The 27490-nt window shown below is 38.7% G+C and overlaps 1 protein-coding gene across 2 annotated transcripts in view; it reads right to left on the reverse strand.

Annotated features, from left to right (window-relative positions):
• REC114 (REC114 meiotic recombination protein) overlaps nucleotides 1-27490 on the reverse strand; it is a 139492-nt gene that overhangs the window by 63783 nt on the left and 48219 nt on the right. The window lies entirely within an intron of this gene.

Consider the following 27490-nt stretch of genomic DNA (forward strand, 5'->3'; position numbering starts at 1 on the left):
ATATCCATAATTAAAAGTTTCTAAAATTTAAATTGCATCTTAAAGCATGGATAGGAGCTAGTCAATAAGACAATAACATGCCAGGCAGAGAAACATTACAAGCAAGGGTGAGAAGCAAAACTATAGAGTTTTCAAGGACCCACAAGTCATTTGGGGAAGTTGTAAGGAATCAGGACTGAAAAGTCAGGCCAGGACTATATCACTAAGATCCCTGAATTCCATGCTAAGAAAGCCTGGTTTTATTCTAAGGCAACTGGGAGCTTTGAAGAAACTGGAAGCAAGAAAATTATCTGACCAGACTTGTATTTTTAAATGATTATTCAGATATTAGTATAGACTTACTAAGAGACTAAAGAAAGTGATCAGTGGGAGATTACAGAAGTAACCCTGACAAGAAATAATGAGGACTAAACTGAGGTAATGGTAATAAAGATGTAGGGAACTCAAGTGTTAAAACTACTTGGTTTTAATATGATTTGTCAAAAACTACCCTGTTGATGTCTGTCAACCAAACTGAAAGATTTAGCACAAAAGGCTAATTAGACAGCAAATGATCAAACTGGATTCTGGTGAGTAAGTACTTAATTTTGCTATTTAAAATATTTGCCGTGTGACCTTGCAGCAATTAAAAATATTTTCCCATTATACTTGCCTCCTCATAACTGGTTTCAGATCAATTATGAGATTGGTGCAAAAGTAACTGCACTTTCTGCTGGCAAAATCGCAATTACTTTTGCACCAACCTAAAGGAATCGGAGTAATTCATTCAGAAGTATTAACGCCTTAAGAGGTGTTTCTTGACAGTGCCCGATGCACTTGCAATTGTTATCTGGAGAGTTTTAAGATACTTGGTAGACCAATGACATGGGGAAGAGTTTAGCTGAGCACCATTCTGCAAACAAATCAGTAGCCGAAGACTAACAACAACAATGAAATTCCAACCTATGGCCGGGCGCGGTGGCTCAAGCCTGTAATCCCAGCACTTTGGGAGGCCGAGACAGGTGGATCACGAGGTCAGGAGATCGAGACTATCCTGGCTAACACGGTGAAACCCCGTCTCTACTAAAAAAAAATACAAAAAACTAGCCGGGCGTGGTGGCGGGCACCTGTAGTCCCAGCTACTCGGGAGGCTGAGGCAGGAGAATAGCGTGAACCCGGGAGGCGGAGCTTGCAGTAAGCTGAAGTGAGCTGAGATCCGGCCACTGCACTCCAGCCCGGGCGGCAGAACGAGACTCCATCTCAAAAAAAAAAAAAAAAAAAAAAGAAATTCCAACCTATGACCAAAAGCTAAGGTATGAAGTTCATTCATAGCATTTGTTGATTTTAATGTCTAAGAGGATTTTACAAAACATCCATCTCCAAAATAACTGACACAAAATAGCATCCCTTAATAGCTTCAACACCTAATGTTCACTTTTATACACATACACAACAAGAAGGCAAGGCTATTTCTAATCTTTTACTGTACTAGAGAACACAGAAGGTGCCTACTAAACAGCCTAAATCCATTAATATAATAATTTGCTGTGATCTTATTCTTTAATTCTGGTTTCATGCCTTTATTTGGCCATATTCATTAAAACGAAATAGAAAAAAGACATGGTGGTGTAAAATCCTTCTTTAGTTACAAATGTTGAACAAAGCAGAAACTCATTTATTCTTCCCTGGATAGTTGAAGTTCAAATACTGCTATTTCTACTCCCTGTTCCCATCACTGATAACTGCTGAAGTCAGGAAATCTTATTAGAATTTGCCACCTCATGGTGCTCAGGCAGGTTGACCTACTTAGCAGTTTAGTCTACTATTTTTTGCCCAATTGTTGTGACAGGAAGAAATAAAACTCTCATCCCCAAAGACAAAATAAAACAGGAAAAAGGAAACACACACATACACATACACACACACACACACACACACACACACACACACACACACACACCCCTACCTTAAATCACAAATTTAGTATTCAACAGATTCTCCAAATACCTACAGCAAAGAGGATGGAGAAACAAATGATCTCGGGCAGTGGATATATGTATTGATTCAGAAACTTAATGAGAAAAAGTCACATCAAGGACTTCTGTACACAGTATTGTCATAGGTATCTACAAAGACTCACAAAGCAAACTGGGGAAAAAAACAAGAGTAATAACATTCATAACACCTTATGGTTTTGTGTGCTTCACACATCCTTAAAGTACACCAGAGGTAACATTTCCAAATCAAACAATAGCTTAAGGTACAGGAAAAATTAAGTTAATGTTGTTTTTATATGCCACATTTAATTTAAAAATATTTTGTTACGTGAAACAAGGGAGTTTTCAAAACTAATCGTCAAAGAAATAGATTACTATTCCATGATATTCTAGGGCATTCGGTAAGTATTTACTGCACACAGCAGAAAGTGAAAATATATGCTGTTCTGTGTTTCTGTGACTTACTTTTGGCTTCCTTCTGCCTTTCATCTCCATACAACTGTTCCTCTCCACCTTCATTCTTGGGCCTCCCTACAGAAATAAGTGGACAGTCTAAAAGAATTAATTCTTAAGTCAGCCCCTGAAAAGAGCCCCTGTTCTCTGAATACCATTGTGGCATTTAGCAACAAAAGAATGACAATATTACCATATGTATTACATTCTATAGTTTACAAATCTATTTATATACCATAAGCAGATATTATTCCCATTTTATGAGAGAGGGCACTGAGGGTGACAATAGTTTAATATTTTGCCTAAAGGTGAATTTCATGGCATATAGGAAGTAAGAGTAAGAACCCTGATATTCTAACTGATAACACGGTGCTAGAGACTGAATAAGAGACTAAAGAAAAGTGATCAGTGGGAGATTAGTGATAGTGATAGATAATGATAGTGATGGATAACCTACAGAACGAAGTATCTATGAGTCCATACTGATAGAATCAAATAAATATATAAATCAATAAGGGAAAAGGGACAGCCCTTTATTAGAGTAAAATTCCAATTAGTACATACAGAAAGAATCACAGAAATAGGAAACTGCCATCTGGCAAACACCAGAGCAGTAACTATTGCAGGCAAGAATCACTAACTGATGCTAAAATTAGTGGGCAAGAGTATTGTGAAAAAGAAGGTATTTTCATACTTCAAAATATCTCCCCGCAACATAGTTGTTAATTACAAAAGGAAAAGGAGTAACTACAATGGAGAAAACTGGCAGATATCACCTTAACCAAGTGATCAAGGTTAACATTACTAGTAACAAGATATATCAATATCATGTACCTCCTGAGATAATGAACTGAACATCTCTTCTGTCTTTCAGAGACACTTTACAAGATAACTGGGTAGTACTCTTCAAAAGTGTCAAAGTTATAAAAACAATAAAGACTGAGGAGCTATCCCAGATTGGAGGAACCCAAGAAGACATAAAAACTAAATGCAATGTGGAATATCCTAGGTTAGATCCTGAACCAGCAAAAAACACAGTGTGACAACTTCAAATTTTGAATAAGGTCTGTAGATCAGTTTATAGTATTGTGTTAGTGTTAACTTCCTGGTTTGGATTACCATTCTATACTAAATGTTAACATTTGGGAAAGCTGAGTGAATGGTATAAAAACCTTCCTTATACTACGTTTGCAATTTTTTTTTTTTTTTTTGGATGGAGTCTCACTGTGTCATCCAGGCTAGAGCGCAGTGGCGTGATCTTTATCTCACTGCAACCTCCACCTCCTGGATTCAAATGATTCTTCTGCCTCAGCCTCCCAAGTAGCTGGGATTATAGGTGCCCACCACCATGTCTTGCTAATTTTTGTTATCTTTTATAGAAACCCGTTGTTGCCATCTTGGCCAGGGTGGTCTCCAGACCTCAAGTGATATGCCCGCCTTGGCCTCCCAAAGTGCTGGGATTACACTCTCGGCCTACTTTTGCAACTTTTTTTTTTTTTTTTTTTTTTTGAGATGGAGTCTCGCTCTGTCACTTGGCTGAAGTGCAGTGGCACAATCTCAGCTCACTGCATCCTCTGCCTCCCGGGTTCAAGCATTTCTCCTGCCTCAGTCTCCCGAGTAGCTGGGACCACAGGTGTTCACCACCATACCCAACTAATTTTTGTATTTTTAGTGGAGACGGGGTTTCACCATGTTGGCCAGGATAGTCTCGATCTCTTGACCTCGTGATCTGCCCGCCTCGGCCTCCCAAAGTGCTGGGATTACAGGCATGAGCCACCATGCCTGGCCAACTTTTTTGTAAGTCTGAAACTATTTCTAAATAAAAAGTTTAAATAAAAAAAAGATTATGCTGCTAGAGTTTATAATCTAATCACATCTTTTGGAACTGCATTTTCTTTGTTTCAAGTGTGTAAATTTTATCTGCACAGTAAGGTCCACTGAAGGATTAAACATTCCCAAATATTAAATGAATTTAAAGATTTAAGAAGAGTTTAAGTAGTGATAGTCAAAGAAAATGTGCTCATTTCCCTTTCATTAATGATTAGTGATATAAAAAAATAACAATTTTTCTTCAACAATAAAAAGATTTACTATTTTAAAGGAATCCAAGTAAAGCTAATCCAATTGAACCTAGTACACTTAATTGAATACTGTGAGAAAAAAATCTTATACCAAAGATGCGTTTTTGAAAAGACCCTAAATTCTATAGCCTCTTAATAAAAAAAGGAATCTAGAGGTCTGGCCAGGTACTATAACTAAGCTTCTCATGCCTGTAATTTGATAAGATGATAAACAGGGATATAAATTAAATCAAGACTTATTTTGTTACAGAAAAAAAAAGTTTGTTTTTTTTTTTTTTTTTTTTTTTAAGACTGGTAGTGCAAAATATTTTAAGACTGTGGTATATGTTTTGTTTTGGGTTATGACATTGAGGATAGAATATATCAGAGATAACTAGTAAGCTATATATTGATGCAAACTTTCAACATACCCAATAGGAACCAACCAGAACTTGGCCCCAAAGAGGTACTTTTTTTTCCAAACTACAAATCTAGTAAAGTAAACAAGAGCTCTAAAAATAAAGACAGTCTACACAATCTGGCAAATGTCTTTGACTCCAATATGTTAGGAAATGAAAAAAGAAGGGTGGGAAAGACAGTTAGGTTTAAATTGTCAAAATTACTCTTTGTGAGTAGTTAGTTAGTACCCTTTCAAAAGATTATTCCAAAGTTATGACTCGCTTTAGAGAGAAGAGAAAAGATGAGGAGAATAAATAAAATGGTATTACTGGCTTCACATGCTTAAGATTTTCATACTAAATACCCAGCAGAAGCTCTTTTAAAAATTGTCAAGAATTAGTCCCTAATGAAAGAGAGATACGAAATTCATATAAAAGTCACAATATAAGTGCAACAAAACAAAAGTGTAATTGCAGTTTTAAAAGCAAAGCAGGCTAGATAAGCCCTTTGGGTCCCTATCAGAGCTATTACTATATCAGTGAAGCTAGAGACATACGCTAACTTCTCATGAAACACTTAGTATAACAAGGCTTAGGTCAAAGATCTCCATTTTAGCTACCCAGTTAGAGTGCCTCATCTGTCTGATCCACTACAGAAAGTGAATTATTTACATCTACATGAATGTTCTTGATGTATACTTGGATATTCTGGCCCACTTACAGCGTATCAACCAATTGCAAAAATATAACGTCATCTGAGATACCACGAACAACCAAACCTCACAGAAAGTTGCATAACTGTTATCCCATAGTGAGAAAAAGGTACATTTCTTTTTAACACTTAAAGCATTTTAGAAAAAAAGAAAAGAAAAAAAGAAAAATAATCTAAAGGGGTTTAGACTTTGAGGTAAGAAAATATCTTGAACTTTTTTTTTTTTTTGAGACAGGGTCTGACTCTGTCACCCAGGCTGGAGGGAAGTGGCATGATCTGGGCTCACTGCAACCTCCACCTCCCAGGTTCAAATGATTTTTCTGCCTCAGCCTTCCAAGTAGCTGGGACTACAGGCGCATGCCACCACACCTGGCTAATTTTTGTATTATTAGTAGAGACAGATTTTTACTGTGTTGGCCAGGCTGGCCTAAAATTCCTGACCTCAGGTGATCCCCTCCGCTTCAAATATCTTGAACTTTTTCTTTTTTCTTTTTTTTTTTTGAGACGGAGTCTTGCTCTGTCACCAGGCTGGAGTGCAGTAGCGAGATCTCGGCTCACTGCAACCTCTGCCTCCCGGGTGTATCTTGAACTTTTAACTCATACCTTCATCTTATCAAAATGAAAATGCCAAAACAAATATAAAATAGTAGAGAACTAAATCAATACTAGAAACTAGGAATAGATGCTATTCATATGACAAAACTGTTGAAGAATTTATGCAAGACATGGTATCGTGATGGAAGAAAGATGCCAAGAGCCAACTGGTGACGCGCCTTCCTGAGAAAGGAGTTCTGTGACTCAGCGAGAAAGAGGAGAAGATACTCGCAGAAACACCATTACCAAGAGGGGCAAGAGCTACTGAATAAGGGAACCATAGAAAAACTAAGAAAGCCCTCATCTGGAATCTGTTTTACCACTTCTAATCAAGATCATCTGAAATAACCGTGCCCTAGAATGTATACTGCAGCATACCAGATAATAATCGGAGAAATAAAAAATTTGTGTGAGAAATAATAGGCAGATATGCCAGAAGGGTGGATGAATAACTACAGTATTCAACTGGCATTGTGGCTAGCAAAAAACTGATTCCTCACAGAAGAAATCAGAGATAACTCCTTTGCTGGACAGGCTCTAAGTCCACTCCTCTCAGGATTCTGGATCAATGAACAGAAATGTAAACTTACATTAGCCAGGTCTCTTATGTAATATTTGAAAGGAAACTATTAGTTTCTAAGGACAGTGAGGTTATTGCAGATGAATCCACCCTCAGGCCTCTACATATGAGACTCTCCATGCAGGAGGATGAATAAAATAAAAAGAGAAGGAGAAGAAAAAAAAAGAAAAAAGAATACAGATCTATGAAAACATTCTGCAACAAAATGGAAGGGGAAAACATAACCCTCAAGATACAGAAAAGGGCATAGTTTTGAAAATAAACAAAACTGGAAATAGAAGAAAATTTTAATTAAAATTGCACCATAAAAAACTAAATAAATTCAGAAAAACGCAGATTCTTTGAAATAAGAGAGTAAAGATCAGATAATAAGCAACAGTCTGAGGTTTCGCTAAGAGCAACGAAGAAATAAACAAGGAGCTCAAAGAACTAAAAGACTAAGCAGCAGCCTGGGCAATATGGTGAGATCTCATGTCTACTAAAAATAAGATATATTAGCTGGGTGTGGTGGCATATGTGCCTATAGTCCCAGCTACTTGGGAGGCTGAGGCTGGAGGATTTCTTGAGCCTTGGAATTCAAGGCTGCATTCAGCTGTGATCGTACCACTGTACTCCAGCCAGAGTGTCAGAGTGAGACCCTGTCTCAAAAAAAAAAAAAAAAAAAAAAAAAGAATTAAGAAGAGTAAAAAATATATAATGGCAGAAACAAAAACTACATAAAGATAACAACAGAAAATTGTGCAGAAGATCGCAACAGACACTTCACAAAAGAGGATATCCAGCTGGCCAATAAACATAAGGAAAAGTATTCAAACTCACTATTAATTATGAAAATATAAATGAAAACCTACCAAAATGGCTAAAAAGAAAATATCAGGAATGTATAGCCAAGAATGTGGAGAACTCTCACGCATTATTTGTAAGAGTATAAACTGAGCAGAAAAAATCTGGAAAACTCCAGCAATATCTACCAAAGTATACTCTACGATTTTGTCCCTCAAAGTGTGAGTCAGTATGGATCAGTATAATTGGCATCATTAAGAGTTTACTAGAAATGCAAAATTTCAGACTATACCCTAGACCTGGTGATTCACAATCAACATTTTAATAGCCCAGATAATTTATATGCACGTTAATGTTTCAGAAGCACTGCCCTATAACTCATTAATTTCACTCCTACTTATATGCCCAACAAAAACACATACAAGTGTCCACCAAAAGATATTCAAGAGTGTTCACAGAGGCACTATTTGTGTAGCTAAAAACTTGACATTGCTCAAATACCCATCAATGGATAGACTGTTACATACTCACAAAATGAGAATGAACAATCTCATTCATTATTCATTTTTATATAAAGCACATAAACAGGGAAACTATATTCATTATTCATTTTATATAAAGCACATAAACAGGGAAACTATAGAAGTCAGATGGTGGTTAGTCTTTGGGGAGAGGGGTGTTTAGTAGTCACTAGAAGGGAATATGAGAAAGGTTTCTGGGATACTGAAAATGTGCTGTTTCTTAACGTGGCCAATAAGCATATAAAAAATGTGCTTCACTATTCATTCAGAAAATGAGAACCAAATGACAATGACTTGCCACTACACAGACATACGAATAACTTAAATTATAAAGACTGACAGTACCACTGTTAGCAAGATTATAGAGCAACTTGAACAATCAAACAAAGCTGGTGGAAAAGCAAAATGGTACAATCGCTTTTTTTTTTTTTTTTTTTTCTCTTGAGACAGAGTTTCATTCTGTCGCCCAGGCTGGAGTGTAGTGGCGCGATCTCAGCTCACTGCAACCTCTGCCTCCCAGGTTCAAGCAATTCTCCTGCCTCAGCCTCCCGAGTAGCTGGGCTTACAGGCATGTGCCACCATACCTGGCTAATTTTTGTATTTTTTTGTAGAGACAAGGTTTCACCATGTTGGTCAGGCTGGTGTCAAACTCCTGACTTCATGTGATCCACCTGCCTTAGCCTCCCAAAGTGCTGGGATTACAGGCATGAGCCATCACATCTGGCCAATACAATCACTTTGAAAAACTGTAGAGAAGTTTCTTACGAAGTTACTTCTTTCTTATAAAGACACTTACTGGGCAACCCAATAATTCTATTCTAAGGTATTACCCAAAAGAAATTAAGATAATACACAAAGACTTATATAAATGTTCATAACAGCTCTACTCATAATTTCCCCAAACTCGAAACAGCCCAAATATCCAACAGGTTAATAGATGAGCAAATTGTGGTACATCCATAAAATGAAATACAAATCAACAAAAAAAGAATATGTACAATGTACACATAACAATGCGGACAAGGCTCAAAAACGTCATGCTGAATTAAAGAAGCTAGACCCAAAAAGAGCACATATTATAATAATTGCATTTAATCAATTTCCAGCAAAAGCAAAACTCATCTGTAGTGCCAGAAAGCAGACAGAAAGTAGTTGTCTGGGGAAGAAGGTGGGCAAGTATAAAGGAATTTTTTTTTGGTGGGGGTGAAGGAATGAAAGAAATGTTCATATCATGATTGTGATGGTTTATATAGCTGAATACATTTATCAAAATTCAATGAACTCAATTAGTATATTATATATATACTTTTTTTAAAAAAATTTTTTGAGACAAGGTCTTACTCTGTTGCTCAGACTGGAATACAGTGGTGCGATTGGGGCTTGCTGCAGCCTCCATCTCCCAAGTAATCCTCTGAACTCAGCCTCCTGAATAGCTGGGACTACAGGTGTATTCCACCATGCCTGGCTAATTTTTCTGTAGAAATGGGGTCCCGCTATGTTGCCAGGTCTGGTCTTGAACTTCTGGGCTCAAGAGACCCCCTCCTGTCTCAGTCTCCCAAAGTGCTAGGATTACAGGCATGGGCCACTGTGCCTAGCCCCTTTATTATTATATATAAATTGTACTATAATAACACTCATTTTAAGAATAGTCGATGGCAAACCAAGCAAAACTATTTCAACATATATTCAAAGACGTAATATTCTTATTCTATAGAGATAATGCCAATAATACAGTAACAAAACCTCAGTATCCCAACAGAAAATGTGAAGAGCACTGTGGATTTCCAGAATGCTGAAAAGCTTGGCAAAAGAATAATTTCATGGACATCTGAGCACTGACAACTTTCTATCTTTGAAAAAAATGCAGATGTAAATCCAAAGCTTGTCAACATTCTCTTAATCAGAAGCTATTAGTGAAATTCTTTTGGAATGGTGACCTAGGTCCCAAGTATATAAGGGCTACAGCCTAGCAAAAAGTGTCATCAGAAAATGGGGTTAGCAAAAGCTATCTTGAGATTCACTGTACCTATTCCAGTCATGGGTGGTCACCTCACTTCTAAAAAGATTCCACATTTACAATTAAGCAACGAACTCTACTGTGTTTGAGTGTACTCACTCCTTCCACTACCTGAAATGCTACAGTTGGCATCAGACATGAGATTGGCAGACAAACCACCACTGTTGTTAGAGTTTGGAAGGAGTGCTGGGAAGGCAAATAAGGGAACTGCTGCCTGAGGAAGGCTGGGTGATTAGAGAGTTGAGTGAGTTTTTTATTTTTTTCTGGAGTAGCCACATAAGAGTGCACAGACTCTTCCCCCACTACGGTTTGAATGTGTTCCCCTAAATTCAAATGTTGAAACTTACATAATAAGTTAATAACAATATAATAGAATTAAGAGGTAGGCCTTTACATAATAAGTTAATAATAACAGAATAGAATTAAGAGGTGGGCCTTTAAGAGTCATGAGGGCAGAACTCTCATGAATGGGAGTAGGACCCTTAGGAAAGGGCTCCAGGTGCCGGGCGCAGTGGCTCACGCCTGTAATCCCAACACTTTGGGAAGCCAAGGTGGGTGGATCACTTGAGGTCAAGAGTTCAAGACCAGCCTGGCCAACATGGTGAAACCCCATCTCTACTAAAAAAATACAAAAATTGGCCGGGCATAGTGGCTCACTCCTGTAATCCCAGCACTTTGGGAGGCCGAGATGGGAGGATCATGAGGTCAGGAGATCGAGACCATCCTGGCTAACACAGTGAAACCCCAATCTCTACAAAAATACAAAAAAATTATCTGGGCGTAGTTGCACCTGCCTATAGTCCCAGCTACTCAGGAGGCTGAGGCAGGATAATTGCTTGAACCCAGGAGGCAGAGGATGCAGTGAGCTGAGATCGCAGCACTGCACTCCAGCCTGGGCAACAGAGTGAGACTCTGTCTCTGTCTCAAAAAAAAAAAAAAAAAAAAAAAAAAAAAAAAAAAGGTGGAGGAGCTTCAGAAAATGGGTTCTCTCTCTTCTGCTCTTCCACCATGTGAAGACATAGTCTTCCTCCCCTGTGGAGGATGTAGCAACAAGGTGCCATCTCAAAAGCAAAGAGCAGCCACACCAGACACCAAGGCTGGTGCCTTGATCTGGATTTTCCAGCCTCCAGAACTGTAAGAAATATATTTCTATTGTTTATAAATTACCTAGTCTGTGACATTTTGTTATAGCTGCACTAATGGACTAAGACAGAAATTGGTACCAAGAAAGGGGTGTCACTATAACAACTGAAAATGGGGAAGTGGCTTTGAAACTGGGTAATGGGTACAGGCTGGGACAGTTTTGAAGTGAATGCTGGAAAAGGCCCATATTGCTGTGAACACAGGGTTAAAGACGATTCAGGGGAGGGCTTAGAAGAGGATGGCTATAAAGAAAGCCTCAGTCTTAGAAATCATCTAAGTGGTAGTGAATAGAATGTTGGTAGAAATATAGACAATAAAGACCATTTGGATAAGGTCTTATACAAAAATAAATAATACCTGATTAGAAACTGGAGGCAAGGCCATTCTTGTCATACAAAGGCCAAGAACTCAGTTGAACTGTGTTCGTGTCCCACTGCTTTGAGGAAGGCAGAATGTAAGGGCAATGAAATACAATATTTAATAAAATAAATCTCTAAGCAAAATACTCTAGGTGCGGTATGGACTTTCTTAACTGCTTATAATAAACTGCAAGAAGAGAGATATGAAATTAAAGATGGAATTTATAGTCAAATGGAAGCAGAACATAAAGATTTGGAAAATTCTCAGCCTGGTCATGTAAAGAATATAAAAGAGTGTTTGGAAGAAAACCCTAAAGGTATGGCCAAGCAACTATCTGATAAAAAGAACAGTATGGATGGAAGAAAGTCAGATACAAGTCATTAAGACAATGGGAAAATAACCCCAAAAAGTATTTCAAAGATCTCTGAGGCTACCACACCCATCACAGGTCCACAATGCCAGAGCCTTGGGGGGCAGAACAGTTTTAAGGGAGGGACCCAGGGTGCCCATTGACCTTGGGGCTCACTGCTCCAGGCTGCCTCAAGTCTCTACTCCCAGAATTCTGGTACAGTGTTCCTTGGCCACCCCAGCTGTGACTAAGGTGGGCCCAAGTTCAGCTCTGGCCACCACTCCAGAGGGCACAAGACATAAATCTTGATAGCATCCACATGGTGCTAATTCTGCAGGTGTGCAGGGTGCACAAGCTGTGGAGGCATGGCTACCTTCACTTAGATCTCAAAGGATGCCTCAGAGAGCCTTAGGGCCCAGGTAAAAAATTTGTCACATGGTGGGGCCACTGTAGATAGCCCCTACCAGGGCAATGCCTAGTGAAGCCATGGACACAGTGCTACTGCAAAGACTTCCTGCTAGGGCAATGTCCAGTGAGGCCACGGAGCAGGGCCACTCCTGAGATCTCACAACTGTAGAGCCACCAGAGTGTGATCTCAGCCTGGAAGAGCTGCAGGCACCCAACTCCAACCCATGAGAACTGCAGTGTGGGCCATGCTCACAAAGTTCCAACAGGAGCAGGGCCTTCCAGGGCCTTGGAGCCCAACTCCACCCTGTGTGTACAAAGTAGGACATGAAGTCAAAGAAGATTACTCTCAAGACTTAATGTTTGCTTTATTAGGTTTTAGATTTACCTGGGGCCTGTTATCCCTTTCTTCCTGACCATTTCTTCTCTTTTGAAATGGGAATGTCTATCCTATGCCCATCTCACCATTGTACTTTGGAAGGATATAACTTGTTTGATATCACAGGCTCACAGCTGAAAAGAAATTTACCTTAGGATTAATCTTACCCTGAGTCTCACCCACATCTGATTTAGAGATGAGACTCTGGACTTCAAAGACTTTTTTTTTTTTTTTTTTTTTGAGACAGAGTCTTGCTCTGTCACACAGGCTGGAGTGCAGTGGCACGATCTTGGCTCACTGCAAGCTCCATCTCCTGGATTCACGCCATTCTCCTGCCTCAGCCTCCCGAGTAGCTGGGATTACAGGCATGTGCCACCACACCTGGCTAATTTTGTATTTTTAGTAGAGATGGGGTTTCTCCATGTTGGTCAGGCTGGTCACGAACTCCCAACTGCAGGTGATCCACCCACCTCAGCCTCCCAAAGTGCTGGGATTACAGCGTGAGCCACCGCGCCCAGCCAGAATAGAGTACCTCTCTTATGTTCTTCTGTATGTAAGGATGCTGCAGTCCTCCCCTATGGAGGATGCAGCAACAAGGCACCATTTGGAAGTAGAGACATCTCAGACACAAATCCTGCTGGCACCTTGGACTTCCCAGCTTCTAAAACTGTAAGATATAAATTTCCATTGCTTATAAAATACCCAGTCTGTGGTATTTTGTTATAGCAGTACAAATAGGACTAAGAACCCCCTGCTGACAAATTGAGCCCAACGGGTAAAAGAGGGAAAGGTAAGGTAGCTTGAGCCATTATTCCCTGGTTTTTCACATCACAGATTCCCAAAGGGAGCTGAAAAGCCAGGAAGATAAGAAAGGTATGGTGGAAGATCACCTCATATTCCTCTCAGTTGAGTAATCAGCAACTTTGCAAGCAAGTATTGCATAAGAGGCGAAGTTTATTTAGATGTGGGACAGTATAAACGTACAGCAGTAAAATGCTTTAACTCTTGCTAACCCAACTGTTCTCTTTATAAGAGAAATAACAAAATGCACAAAAGTGGAACTAAATTGATCACAGTTGTTTTAAATATGGGAGGGGGTGATAAAGTTATGAAGAACTTTGTTTTCCCTCATCTTTCCTGAAAAAGTGGCTGTACTAGGCTATTCTTACATTACTATAAAGAATATCTGAGACTGAGTAACTTATAAAGAAAAGAGGTTTAATTGGATCACAGTTCTGCAGGCAGTACAGGAAGCACAGCACCAGCATCTGCTTCTGGGGAGGCCTCTGGGAGCTTACAATCATGGCAAGAGGTAAAGCAGGAGATTATCACATGGCAAGAGCAGGAGCAAGATGGTGAGGAAGCGCCACACACTTTAAATAACCAGATCTCATGAGAACTCACTCAATATCTCAAGGACAGTACCAAGAGGTTAGTACTAAACCATTTATGAGATACCACCCCCATGATTCAATCATCTTCCACTAGGCCCCACCTACAACATTGAGGATTACAACTGAACATGAGGTTTGGGTAGGACTCAGATCCAAACCACATCAGTGGCCGAAGAATAGACAGGTTCTGATTTAAAGAGTTGGCCGGGTGTGGGGGCTCACACCTGTAATCCCAGAACTTTGGGAGGCTGAAGCAGGCAGATCATGAGGTCAGGAGATCAAGACCATCCTGGCCAAAACAGTGAAACCCCGTTTCTACTAAAAATACAAAAATTAGCTGGGTGTAGTGGCGTGCGCCTGTAGTCTCAGCTACTCAGGAGGCTGAGGCAGGAGAATTGCTTGAACCTGGGAGGCAAAGGTTGCAGTGAGCAGAGATTGCGCCACTGCACTGGAGACAGAGCGAGACTCCATCTCAAAATAAACATTAAATAAAGAGTTTAATGGTGAATAACTTGACTGTAAAAGTTTATGCTAAATTTTTCCTTTTAGAATATTCTGTAGTTAAGACTGATTTGGACATTTTTGAAAATTAATTGGGTTAAAATTAGTGTTTAAAGGTTTAAAGGTTTCAGAGTTCACTTAAATAGGAATATAGCATTTTCACTGGTAAACAGAAAGATAATTCCTTTTGGAAATACATTTGGGCTGGGTGTGAAAAATAAAAAGGAAACTAAAAACAAAAATTGATGAACTCCATCATTTCTAGAATGACCCATGTTTGCCAGACAAATAGAATTAAAATTGTCTCAAAACCATTCTGTGTTGCAGACATAATTATATTTAGGTAAAGACACTCATGCTAGACTAAACCAACTGAGATAAAAAGGAATGGCTGGAAATAGAGGCTAAAGTCTTGGGAAATAACTTCTCCCATTTGGATATATTTTGAACCTGGCTTGAAACTTCAGCTTCTGCAACTTCTGGATTGAGAAGGAAGATGCTGACAAAAGGTAGATCTTTAGAGGTTTACAATGATATGTAAGAGAATGTGTTTTTAAATTTGGAGAAATATCCCCAAAGGAGTTATGAATTCCACTTTTTTAAAGAGTGAATTTGAGATCTAGGAAAAGATGGCAGCCCGCTGAAGGATAAGTGTACCTCCTGCTAATAATCAGAAGCTCCAGTTCCAGGACAGAAGAAGCCAAGGAGGACTGAGCAGGCAGCAAAGAAGCAGGTGGCAGGAGCAACTTGATATTTAAGGGTGACTGGGGAGAGGGCATAGCATGACACAGAGCTCTGTGCTCTAAGAAAAGCCACACTGCCTAGTCCCCACCCTAAAAAGGGCTCACAATGCTTATCCTACACCTAATCCAAGCTGAAAGAAGAAACGAGTGGAGAAGATCACATGAGATCTGGCCAAAAATGTTTCTAAAGCTACATTCACTAGGTGGGGGATGTGTGCGCATGTGTGTGTAAAGTGGAATTATTTTAAAAAACAACACTCAATTCCACAGCACAACAACAACAAAACCCTAATCAGAAAATTGAAGAGGCCTTTGTAACCCAGGCCCTACAGTGAAGGGGCTGGAGGCTGTGGAGCAGGCCCCAGGGGAGTTGGTGGGGGTCAGAAGTCACCATGCTGAGAGCCACATAGAGAGTGCCAAGTTCTGTTTGGACCCAGGCAGTGACCCAGACCCCAATCTCTGGGCTGCCGGGCTGAGGGAATGCCAGGCTTCCTTCCAACTGAAGGGGCCTGCAGTCTCCTCCTCCAGGCTGCAGCAGATATGCCATCCAGAAACCAGTCTGGCCTAGACAGGACCATGACTCACCCCTTTCCATGCTGCTCAAAGACCACCAGACTATCCCTGGAATTGAGAAGGGCAATGATACAGTGAAAAGATTCTTGTCTTTGGAAATGACCAACCAAAAGGAGAAGCTAAATATCAAGCAAGAACATCTGATGAACAAAGTCGTGGTAAACCCTAAGGACACCAACTTCCTGAAGGCTCCAATTATTTCCTTGACCAAAGCCCACAGTTATGAAGAACACGTGCAGAAACACTGAAAGAACAAAGCTCACAAATACTATTTGGTGATGAGCACTGTCCAGAGGGAAAAAATGCTCAAAAACCTTTTTTAGACCAATATGATGTCTCTGAGAAGACACACTGGGGATTGAGGACACCTTTTTGATGGAGCCCATTGCCAAGTCCTGACTGAGAAGGCTCTGTGCGTTCCGGATGTTCCAGGAGACTCAAAAGCTGAAGAAGCAAAAACAGGCTTTAAAAGTTGCAGCAGCAGCAGCAGCAGCAGCTCAAAACAGGACCAGAGGAATCCAGAGAGCCCTGCCAAAGCCTGACCAGAAGTACTCAAAGAAAATAAATTGTTAAATTTTTTTGGAAAAAGAAAATTAAATAGACATTCTCTAAACAAGATACAAAATGGACAACAAATACATAAAAGATGCTCAACCTCACTAATCATTAGAGAAACGTAAATCAAAACCATAAGGAGATATCACCTTACACCTGCTAAGATCAATACTAGTTTAAAAAGCAGAAAATAATAAGCATTGGCAAGCATGTGGAGAAACTGGAACCATTATGCACTATTGCTAGGAATGTAAAATGGTACAGCCCCTGTGGAAATGAGTACGGTGGTTCCTCAAAAAAATCAAAAATAGAATTACCATAAAATCCAGCAATTCTACTTATGAGTACACATACTAATTAATTGAAAGCAGGGTTTCAAAGGGATATTTGTACACTTGTGTTCATAGCAGCATTATTCACAATAGGCAAAAGGTATTAACAACCCAATGTTCATTTGCAGATAAATCAGTAAACAAAATGTGGTATATACCTAAAGTAGAATAATACTCACCTTAAAAAGGAAAGAATCTATGATATGCTATAGCATGGAGCAATCTTGATAACATTATGCTAAGTGAAACAGTCCAAAAAGACAAATACTGTATGACTCCTCTTGTATTAGGCTGTTTTTGCATTGCTATAAAGGAATACCTGAGGCTGGGCAATTTATGAAGAAAAGAGGTTCTTTCACAATTCTGCAGGCCATATAGAAAGCATGGTACCACCATCTACTCAGCTTCTGGTGAGGCCTCAGGAAGCTTCCAGTTATGGCAGAAGGCAAAGCGGAAAAAGGCATGTCGCATGGCAAGAACAGGAACAAGAGAAGGGGAAGTGCCACACTCTTTTAAACAACCAGATCTTGCATCAACTCAGAGCAAGAACTCACTTATTATCATGAGGACAGCACCAAGCCATTCATGAGGGATACACCTCCTACAGGCCCCATCGCCAACACTGGGGATTACACTTCAACACAAGATTTGGAGGGGACAAACAACCAAGCTATATCACCATTATATGAGGTATCTACAATAGTCAAATTCATTGAAACAGAAAGTAGAATGATGGTTACCAAGGGCTTGGGGGAAAAAGAATGGACAGTTGTTTAATGGGTAGTTTTTGTTTTGCAAGACGAAAAGTTCTGGAGATGGATGGTGCTGATGGTAGCACAATGATACGAATGTAGTTAATGTCACTGACATGTACACTTAAAAATGGTTAAGATAGGCCAGGCATAGTGGCTCATGCCTGTAATCCCAGCACTTTGGGAGGCCGAGATGGGAGGATCACAAGGTCAGGAGTTCGAGACCAGCCTGACTAACATGGTGAAACCCTGTCTCTACTAAAAATACAAAAATTAGCCTGGCGTGGTGGTGTGCGGCTGTAATCCCAGCTACTCAGGAGGCTGAGGCAGGAGAATCGCTTGAACCCGGGAGGCAGAGGTTGTGGTGAGCCAAGATCGTGCCACTGCACTCTAGCCTGGGTGACAGAGTAAGACCCCGTCTCAAAAAAAAAAAAGGTGGGGGGTTAAGATGGTAAATTTTGTAGATTCTGGATATTAGCCCTTTGTCAGATGAGTAGATTGCAAAAATTTTCTCCCATTCTGTAGGTTGCCTGTTCACTCTGATGGTAGTTTCTTTTGCTGTGCAGAAGCTCTTTAGTTTAATTAGATCCCATTTGTCAATTTTGGCTTTTGCTGCCGTTGCTTTTGGTGTTTTAGACATGAAGTCCTTGCCCATGCCTATGTCCTGAATGGTACTACCTAGATTTTCTTCTAGGGTTTTTATGGTATTAGGTCTAACATTTAAGTCTCTAATCCATCTTGAATTAATCTTCATATAAGGAGTAAGGATCCAGTTTCAGCTTTCTACTTATGGCTAGCCAATTTTCCCAGCACCATTTATTAAATAGGGAATCCTTTCCCCATTTCTTGTTTCTCTCAGGTTTGTCAAACATCAGATGGCTGTAGATGTGTGGTATTATTTCTGAGGACTCTGTTCTGTTCCATTGGTCTATAGCTCTGTTTTGGTACCAGTACCATGCTGTTTTGGTTACTGTAGCCTTGTAGTATAGTTTGAAGTCAGGTAGCGTGACGCCTCCAGCTTTGTCCTTTTGACTTAGGATTGTCTTGGCAATGCGGGCTCTTTTTTTGGTTCCATATGAACTTTAAAGCAGTTTTTTCCAATTCTGTGAAGAAACTCATTGGTAGCTTGATGGGGATGGCATTGAATCTATAAATAACCATGGGCAGTATGGCCATTTTCATGATATTGATTCTTCCTATCCATGAGCATGGTATGTTCTTCCATTTGTTTGTGTCCTCTTTGATTTCACTGAGCAGTGGTTTGTAGTTCTCCTTGAAGAGGTCCTTGACATCCCTTGTAAGTTGGATTCCTAGGTATTTTATTCTCTTTGAAGCAATTGTGAATGGAAGTTCATTCCTGATTTGGCTCTCTGTTTGTCTGTTACTGGTGTATAAGAATGCTTGTGATTTTTGCACATTAATTTTGTATCCTGAGAAAAAACAAACAACCCCATCAAAAAGTGGGGAAAGGATATGAACAGACATTTCTCAAAAGAAGACATTCATACAGCCAACAGACACATGAAAAAATGCTCATCATCACTCGCCATCAGAGAAATGCAAATCAAAACCACAATGAGATACCATCTCACACCAGTTAGAATGGCAATCATTAAAAAATCAGGAAACAACAGGTGTTGGAGAGGATGTGGAGAAATAGGAACACTTTTACACTGTTGGTGGGATTGTAAACTAGTTCAACCATTATGGAAAACAGTATGGCAATTCCTCAAGGATCTAGAACTAGATGTACCATATGACCCAGCCATCCCACTACTGGGTATATACCCAAAGGATTATAAATTATTCTACTACAAAGACACATGCACACGTATGTTTATTGCAGCACTATTCACAATAGCAAAGACTTGGAATCAACCCAAATGTCCATCTGTGACAGACTGGATTAAGAAAATGTGGCACATTGCTGGGCGCAGTGGCTCAAGCCTGTAATCCCAGCACTTTGGGAGGCCGAGACGGGCGGATCACGAGGTCAGGAGATCAAGACCATCCTGGCTAACATGGTGAAACCCCGTCTCTACTAAAAATACAAAAAACTAGCCGGGCAACCTGGCGAGCGCCTGTAGTCCCAGCTACTCGGGAGGCTGAGGCAGGAGAATGGCGTGAACCCGGGAGGCGGAGCTTGCAGTGAGCTGAGATCTGGCCACTGCACTCCAGCCCGGGCGACAGAGCAAGACTCCGTCTCAAAAAAAAAAAAAAAAAAAAAAAAAAAAAGAAAATGTGGCACATATACACCATGGAATACTATGCGGCCATAAAAAAGGATGAGTTTGCGTCCTTTGTAGGGACATGGATGCAGCTGGAAACCATCATTCTTAGCAAACTATCACAAGAACAGAAAACCAAACACCGCATGTTCTCACTCATAGGTGGGAACTGAACAATGAGATCACTTGGACTCGGGAAGGGGAATATCACACACTGGGGCATATCATGGGGAGGGGGGAGGGGGGAGGGATTGCATCAGGGGAGTTATACATGATATAAATGATGAATTGATGGGTGCTGATGAGTTGATGGGTGCAGCACACCAACATGGCACAAATATACATATATAACAAACCTGCACGTTATGCACATAATTAAAAAAAAAAAAAGATGGTAAATTTTATGTTGCATGTATTTACCACAATTAGAAAAAAAAAAAAAAATTTAAAGCCCAAAATGGCCACGGGAGAATCTATTCTAACTGCCAAGACTAGCAAGGGAAAGTCAGTTGAGCCCAAGTCCAAGGTAAACTGAGGATAGGGTCAAGATATCTCAGCCTTCTTGCTATACTAACCCTTTGACATAAATAACAATAGAATAGTCTAGTAGTAGGTCTCCATGGAGCCCTCTGGCAGTGACGTCCCCAGTTGAACGCAGGTGCTATATGAACAAGCAAGATGGAAATCTCTAGTATTACTAGACACCATGCATGCAGTTTAATCTGAATCATTCAGTTCCCATGGACCTCACAGGGAGTGGCAATCAGAGACCTATGATGGTTAAGGGAAATTAAGTTTAAATAACTTCCCAGGACCAAGCAGAAAGCCCAAAACCTTGTTGACCTGTTTTGAGTTTTACATAAACATATCACACACATGAAGCTATTACTAGGCTGTTAGTATTTTTTGGAGGGGTTTTGTGGATGCAGCTTCCATACAACTTTGAAAATATAAATATATGGTATTTAGATCCATGCTAGTGATTGAATCATTGTACTAAGACAGAAATGGCTAAAACTTTCCATGGCTGTCCTGTCTCTACATTTTATGAAAAAAGTTCTACGGCCAGGAGTGGTGGCTCACACCTGTAATCCCAGCACTTTGGGAGGCCGAGGTGGGTGGATCACCTGAAGTCAGGAGTTCGAGACCAGCCTGGCCAACATGGTGAAACCCCATCTTTACTAAAAATACAAAAATTAGTTGGGCATGGTGGTGGGCGCCTGTAATCCCAGCTACTCAGAAGACTGAGGCAGGAGAATCACTTGAACCCAGGAGGTGGAGGTTGCAGTGAGCTGAGATCACACCACTGCATCCCAGCCTGGGCAACAGAGTGAGTTCTAAAAAAAAAAGTTCTAAAAATGTATCATGACCCAGATTAGTATGCGAGGAGAGGGTGTGTAAATATAATGCCAACACAAAATTACATGTGTTATAAATGTGTTATAATCCAGAAGTGTTTGCTCTTTTATGTGTTGGTTTTTGTGGAGGCCAAGAAAGATTATGAATAAATGTCATGAACTGATGAAAATTATTCTTTAATGTAGGGGACAAAATATATTTTAAATATGTATTCTTACTTTTATCACATTTACATATGTACATAATTTTAAAAATCAAATACTTCTACAATAAAGGTTGATTCAGTAAGAATTGAAAAATTTTATTATAAAATTTAAAATTTATTTTAAATAATAAATTTATTTAAATAATTTATTTATTATTCAGCCTGGGCGACAAGAGTGAACTCCATTTCAAAAAAATAAAAACAAAAAAATTAGCAAAGGACCTGAATAAGCATTTTCCACAGATGACATATAAATGGCCAACAGGTATAAGAAAAAGTGTTCAACATTACTAATCATCAGGGAAATGCAAATTAATACCAAAATGACACTATCCCCTCATACTTCTTAGGATGGCTATTAATAAAGAGACAGAAGATAAGAAGTATTGGTGAAGATATGAAGAAAAAAGAATCCTTGTACAATGTTGGTGGTGACGTACATTGGTATAGCTACTTTGGGAAATAGTATGGAGTTTCCTCAAAAAATTATACATAGAATTACCATATGATCCAGCAATAGCACTTCTGGGTATATATTCTAAAGGAAATGAAATTAGTATTTTGAAGAGGTATCTGTACTCCACATTCACTGCAGCATTATTAACAATAGTCAGGATACAGAAATAACCTAAGTGTCCATCAGTGGATAAGTGGATAAAAAATTGTTATGTATATATGTACATATACACACACAAATATTATTCAGCCTTAAAAAAGAAGGCATCCTACCATTTTCAACAACATAGATGAACCTGGAATACATTATGCTAAGTGAAATAAGCCAGACACAAAAAAGTATTGCATGATCTCACTTATATATGAGATCTAAAATAGTAAAATTCATAGAAGCAGAGAATAGAATAGTGGTTACTAGTGGTGAGCCAGGGAAGGTGGAGGAAATGAGGAGATGTTGGTCAAAGGGTACGAAGCTTCAGTTATATTGGATGAATAAATTCTAGAGATCGAATGTATAGCATAAGTATAGATAATAGCACTATACTGTATATTTGAAATCTGCTAGAATAGATCTTAAGTATTCTCACCATACACATATAAAATGGTAATTCTGAGGTAATGATATATTAGCTTGACTACAGTCATCATTTTACAATGTATATCAAAACATTACATTGTACACCTTAATTATATGTATATTTATATATATACTTTTTATTTTAAAATAGATATATACCAGAAGCTCAAAGGGAAAAAACAAGTCCTTTAGCAAACTAGGAATAGAAGGGAACTTCCTTGGTTTCATGAATTGGATCTACAAAAAAACCTACAGCTAACATTATATTTAATGGTGAAAAGATTAAATGCTTTCCCCCTAAGATGGGGAAACAAGGCAAGGACATCAACTCTCACCGTTGCTATTCAACACTGAAAAGGACATCCTAGCCAGCACAATCTGTGGGAAGCAGGTGAGGCAGGCAGGGAGAATATACAGATTGAAAGGAAGAATGTAAAACATCTTTACTTATGGAACACAGACCATCTATGTAGAAAACCCTAAAGAATTTAGAAAAAATCTACAGAACTAATAAATAAGTTTAGCAAGATCACAGGATACAAGGTCAATATTTAAAAATCAATTATGTTTCTATACATCGGCAACAAACTATTAGATATTGAAATTTTAAAATCCTACCTACAAGAACATAAAAAATATGAAATACTTGTGGATAAATTTAGCAAAGTATGTGTAAGACCTGTATTGTGAAAACTACAAAACATTGATGAGAGAAATCAAATATATCAATAAATGGAGAGTTTTAAATATGCGCATTAGTTAGAAGATGGTAAAAGAAGTCAATTTTTCTCAAATTGATTTATAGATTCAAATCAGTCCCATCAAAATCCCAGTAAGCTTTTTTGTAGGAAACGTCATTCTAAAATTTATATGGAAATGCAAATGACCTATAATAGTCAAAACAACTTTGAAAACGAACACAGTTGGAAGAAGAATTAAACAACCTGATTTCAAAAATTATAACAAAGCAGAAGTAAAGACAGTGTGTTATTGGAGTAAGGATAGACATTTAGATCAACAGAACAGAAAAGGGTCCAGAAATAGACTAACACATACTTAGCAAACTAATTTTCAACAATGATACCCAGGTAATTCAATGAGGGAAAGCTAGTCTTTTCAATTAATGGTACTAAAATAATTGCTATCCACGTGCAAAAAATAAACCCAAATTTTTTTTTTTTTTTTTTGAGACTCTGTCACCCAGGCTAGAGTGCAGTGGCACCATGTCAGCTCACTGCAACCTCCGTCTCCTGGGTTCAAGCAATTCTCCTGCCTTAGCCTCCCGAGTAGCTGGGATTACAGGCACCCACCACCACACCAGGCTAGTTTTTATATTTTTAGTAGACATGAGGTTTCACCATGTTGGCCAGGCTGGTCTCGAACTCCTGACTTCAGGTGATCCACCCACCTTAGCCTCACAAAGTGCTGGGATTACAGGCATGAGCCACTGCGCCCGGCCAATAAACCCAATTTCTTAACTTTCGCCATATATTAAAATTAATTCAATGGTTCCAGAAGTAAATTGCCTAAGATCCATGATTACATTCCATAATATAGTAATTTTTATCAATACCACATTGCTTTAATTGTGGGAAAGAAGGACCACTATATGAAATAAAAATAAAAAATATTAATATTAAATACTACATGATATAAATGATGAATTGATGGGTGCTGACGAGTTGATGGGTGCAGCACACCAACATGGCACAAATATACATATGTAACAAACCTGCACGTTATGCACATGTACCCTAGAACTTAAAGTATAAAAAAAAAAAAAAGTATCCAAATAGAAAAAATAAATAAATAAATAAATACTAAAAAAGTTCATAATAAACTAGAGGCCTGAATATAAGAGCTGAAACCATAAAACTTCTAGAAGAAAACATTTTAAAAAATCTTTGCAGCCAGGCACAGTGGCTCATGCCTATAATCCCAACACTTTGGGAAGCTGAGGTGAAAGGATTGCCTGAGTCCAGAAGTTTGAGAACAGCCTAGGCAACATAGTGAGATCCTGTCTCCGCAAAAACTGTAACAAATTAGCCAGGCATGGTGGTGTGTGCCTACAGTCCCAGCTACTCAGAAGGCTGAGATGGGAGGACTACTTGAGCCTGGGAGTTCAAGGCTGCAGTGAGCTGTGATCACACCACTGTTCTCCAGCCTAGGTAACAGAGCAAGATTCTGACTCAAAAAAAAAAAAACGACTTTGCAATCTTGGCATTGGTAAAAATTTCCTAAGTAGTATATGAAAAGGATAAACCATAAGAGAAAAAAAATTGCACTTCAAAATTTTTAACTTCTGCTCTTCAAAAGACACTAAGAAATGAAAAAATAAGCTATAAACTGGTAGAAATATTTGAAAAACATCTTTCTGTACAAGAGCTGTAACCAGAGTAAGAATTCTTAATTCAAATATAAGAAGGCAAACAACTCAAAAATGGTTAAAAGACATGAACAGACACTTCACCAATGAGACATACAAATGGCAAATACACGAAAAGATGATCAACAGTATTAGTCACTAAAGAAATGCAAATTAAAACCACCATGAGATAATACTACACACTTATTAGGATAGTTAAAATTAAAAAGACTGACAATAACAAGTGTTGGTGAGGATGTGGAACATGTGGAACCCTCATACATTATGAGAATGCAACTTGAGAAAACAGTTTTGCAGTTTCCCATAAAGTTAAACACAGATGGCCAGGCACGGTGGCTCAAGCCTGTAATCCCAGCACTTTGGGAGGCCGAGACGGGCGGATCACGAGGTCAGGAGATCGAGACCATCCTGGCTAACACGGTGAAACCCGTCTCTACTAAAAATACAAAAAACTAGCTGGGTGAGGTGGCGGGTGCCTGTAGTCCCAGCTACTCGGGAGGCTGAGGCAGGAGAATGGCGGGAACCCGGGAGGCGGAGCTTGCAGTGAGCTGAGATCCGGCCACTGCACTCCAGCCTGGGCGACAGAGCGAGACTCCGCCTCAAAAAAAAAAAAAAGTTAAACACAGATATGCCATATGACTCAGCAGTTCTTCTCTTGGACATTTAACAATGAAAAATGAAAACATGCCCAAAGGCTCGTATACAAATATTCAGTAGTGTTATTCATAACAGCTGAAAAAATGAAAACAACTCCAATGTCTATCAAAAGCTGAATGGATAAGCAAAATAGGTTTAGCTATGCAATGGAATACTCTTCATTAATGAAAAGGCATCAACTACAGATAACATGGAACAACAGAGATGAATCTCAAATTACACTGAATGGAAGAAGCCTGACTGAAAAGACTACATATCGTATGATTCCATTACATGAATTCTAGAAAAGGCAAAACTACAGTGAGGTAATGCGTATGTTAATTAGCTAGATTTAGTCATTTTACAATGTGTATATACTTCAAAATAATGTTGCACACAGTGAATATATACAATTTTATCTGTCAAAATATATATAAATAAAAATTATTAAAAAATGCAAAACTAGAGTGATAGAAAGCAGATCAGTGGTTTCTAGGTGCTGAAGGTGGGCAGAGAAGCTCACTGCAAAGAGGCACAAGGAAACTGGGTTAATTGAAATGTTCTGTATCATGATTGTGGTGATGGTTACATGACTATATACATTAAACACATCAAATTGAACACTTAAAGACAGTGAATTTTATGTAAATTATACCTCAATAAAAGTGATTTTTAAAAATTTTTTAAAAGATTTTAAAAAATATTACAGTATTTAAGTTAAATATGTATAGTCATATGTCACTTAACATTCTAAGAAATGTGTCATTAGGCGATCTTGTCATTGTGTGACTATCATAGAGTATACTTATGCAAACCTTGATGGTACAGCCTACTACATACCTAGGCCATGTGGGATAGCCTATTGCTCCCAGGCTACAAACCTGTACAACATGTTACTGTACTGAACACTGTAGGCAACTGTAACACTAACACAATGCTAAATATGTGTATATCTAAGCATAGAGAAGGTACAGTAAAAATTACACATATATAGGGCACTTACCATGAATAGAGCTTGAAAGGTGAAAATTGCTCTGGGTGAGTCAGTGAGTGAGTGGTGAGTGAATGTGATGGTCTAGGACATTACTGTACACTACTGTAGACTTTATAAACACTGTACACTCAATTAACTATCCTAAAAAGTATGTAGTGTTATCTCATGTCGGTTTTAATTTGCATTTCCTTAATGACTATTTTTATAAATAAATTTATTTAAAAAGTATCTTTCTTCAATCATAAATTAACCTTAGCTTACTGTAACATTTGTACTTTATAAACTTTAAAATTTTTAAAAAATCATTTGGACTGTTTTACAATAACTTAAAACATACACAATATTTTTTCTATTATTACATTGTTAAAATTGTATTTTAAAAACTTTTTGTTAAAAACTAAGACACAAACATGCACATTACCTATGCCTACAAGGGCCAGTATCACCAAGATGTCACAGGTGACAGGAATTTTTCAGCCCCCTTATAATCTAATGGGATCACTATCATAGCTGTGATCCTCTCGACTGATATGTTGTAATAAGACACATGACTGTATATGCAACATGCACCAAATTGCAGAGTTATCCTTATAATTCTCAGTAATGGATATCTTAGAATTTGACAAACTTGGTTTTGTGACTACAGTGCAAAAATCATTCTATGTATGATACAAAGACATTTCTATCCATTTGTTCACAATAGTTACCACTGGGGCAAAAAGATGGAGCAGAGACACAGTATGGGGTGGTCTCCTACACCTGTGGAAGCCAAACTGCTTTAATGTCACCATTCAGCAAAGATCCATGATATTGACAGGGAGAACTAGCTGTGCACTAGGTATCCCTCAAGTCTACCATTTGTAGTACTCATTAGCAGCTGAAGAAACCTTATCTCCTGCACCTGATGCAGACCCTGACAGTAGTAGATAAAGCAAAATAGTACAACTCATACCGCAGTTTTAAGTCACAAGGAACACAAAGATGACTTTGCAGGTCATCTTACATTCAATGAAAAGGACTATATTTAAGCAGAAAGATGAATCATCACAATATACACATGTGAGCTCCT

This window comes from Rhinopithecus roxellana, chromosome 5 (assembly GCF_007565055.1).
Source record: "Rhinopithecus roxellana isolate Shanxi Qingling chromosome 5, ASM756505v1, whole genome shotgun sequence".
NCBI lineage: Eukaryota > Metazoa > Chordata > Mammalia > Primates > Cercopithecidae > Rhinopithecus > Rhinopithecus roxellana.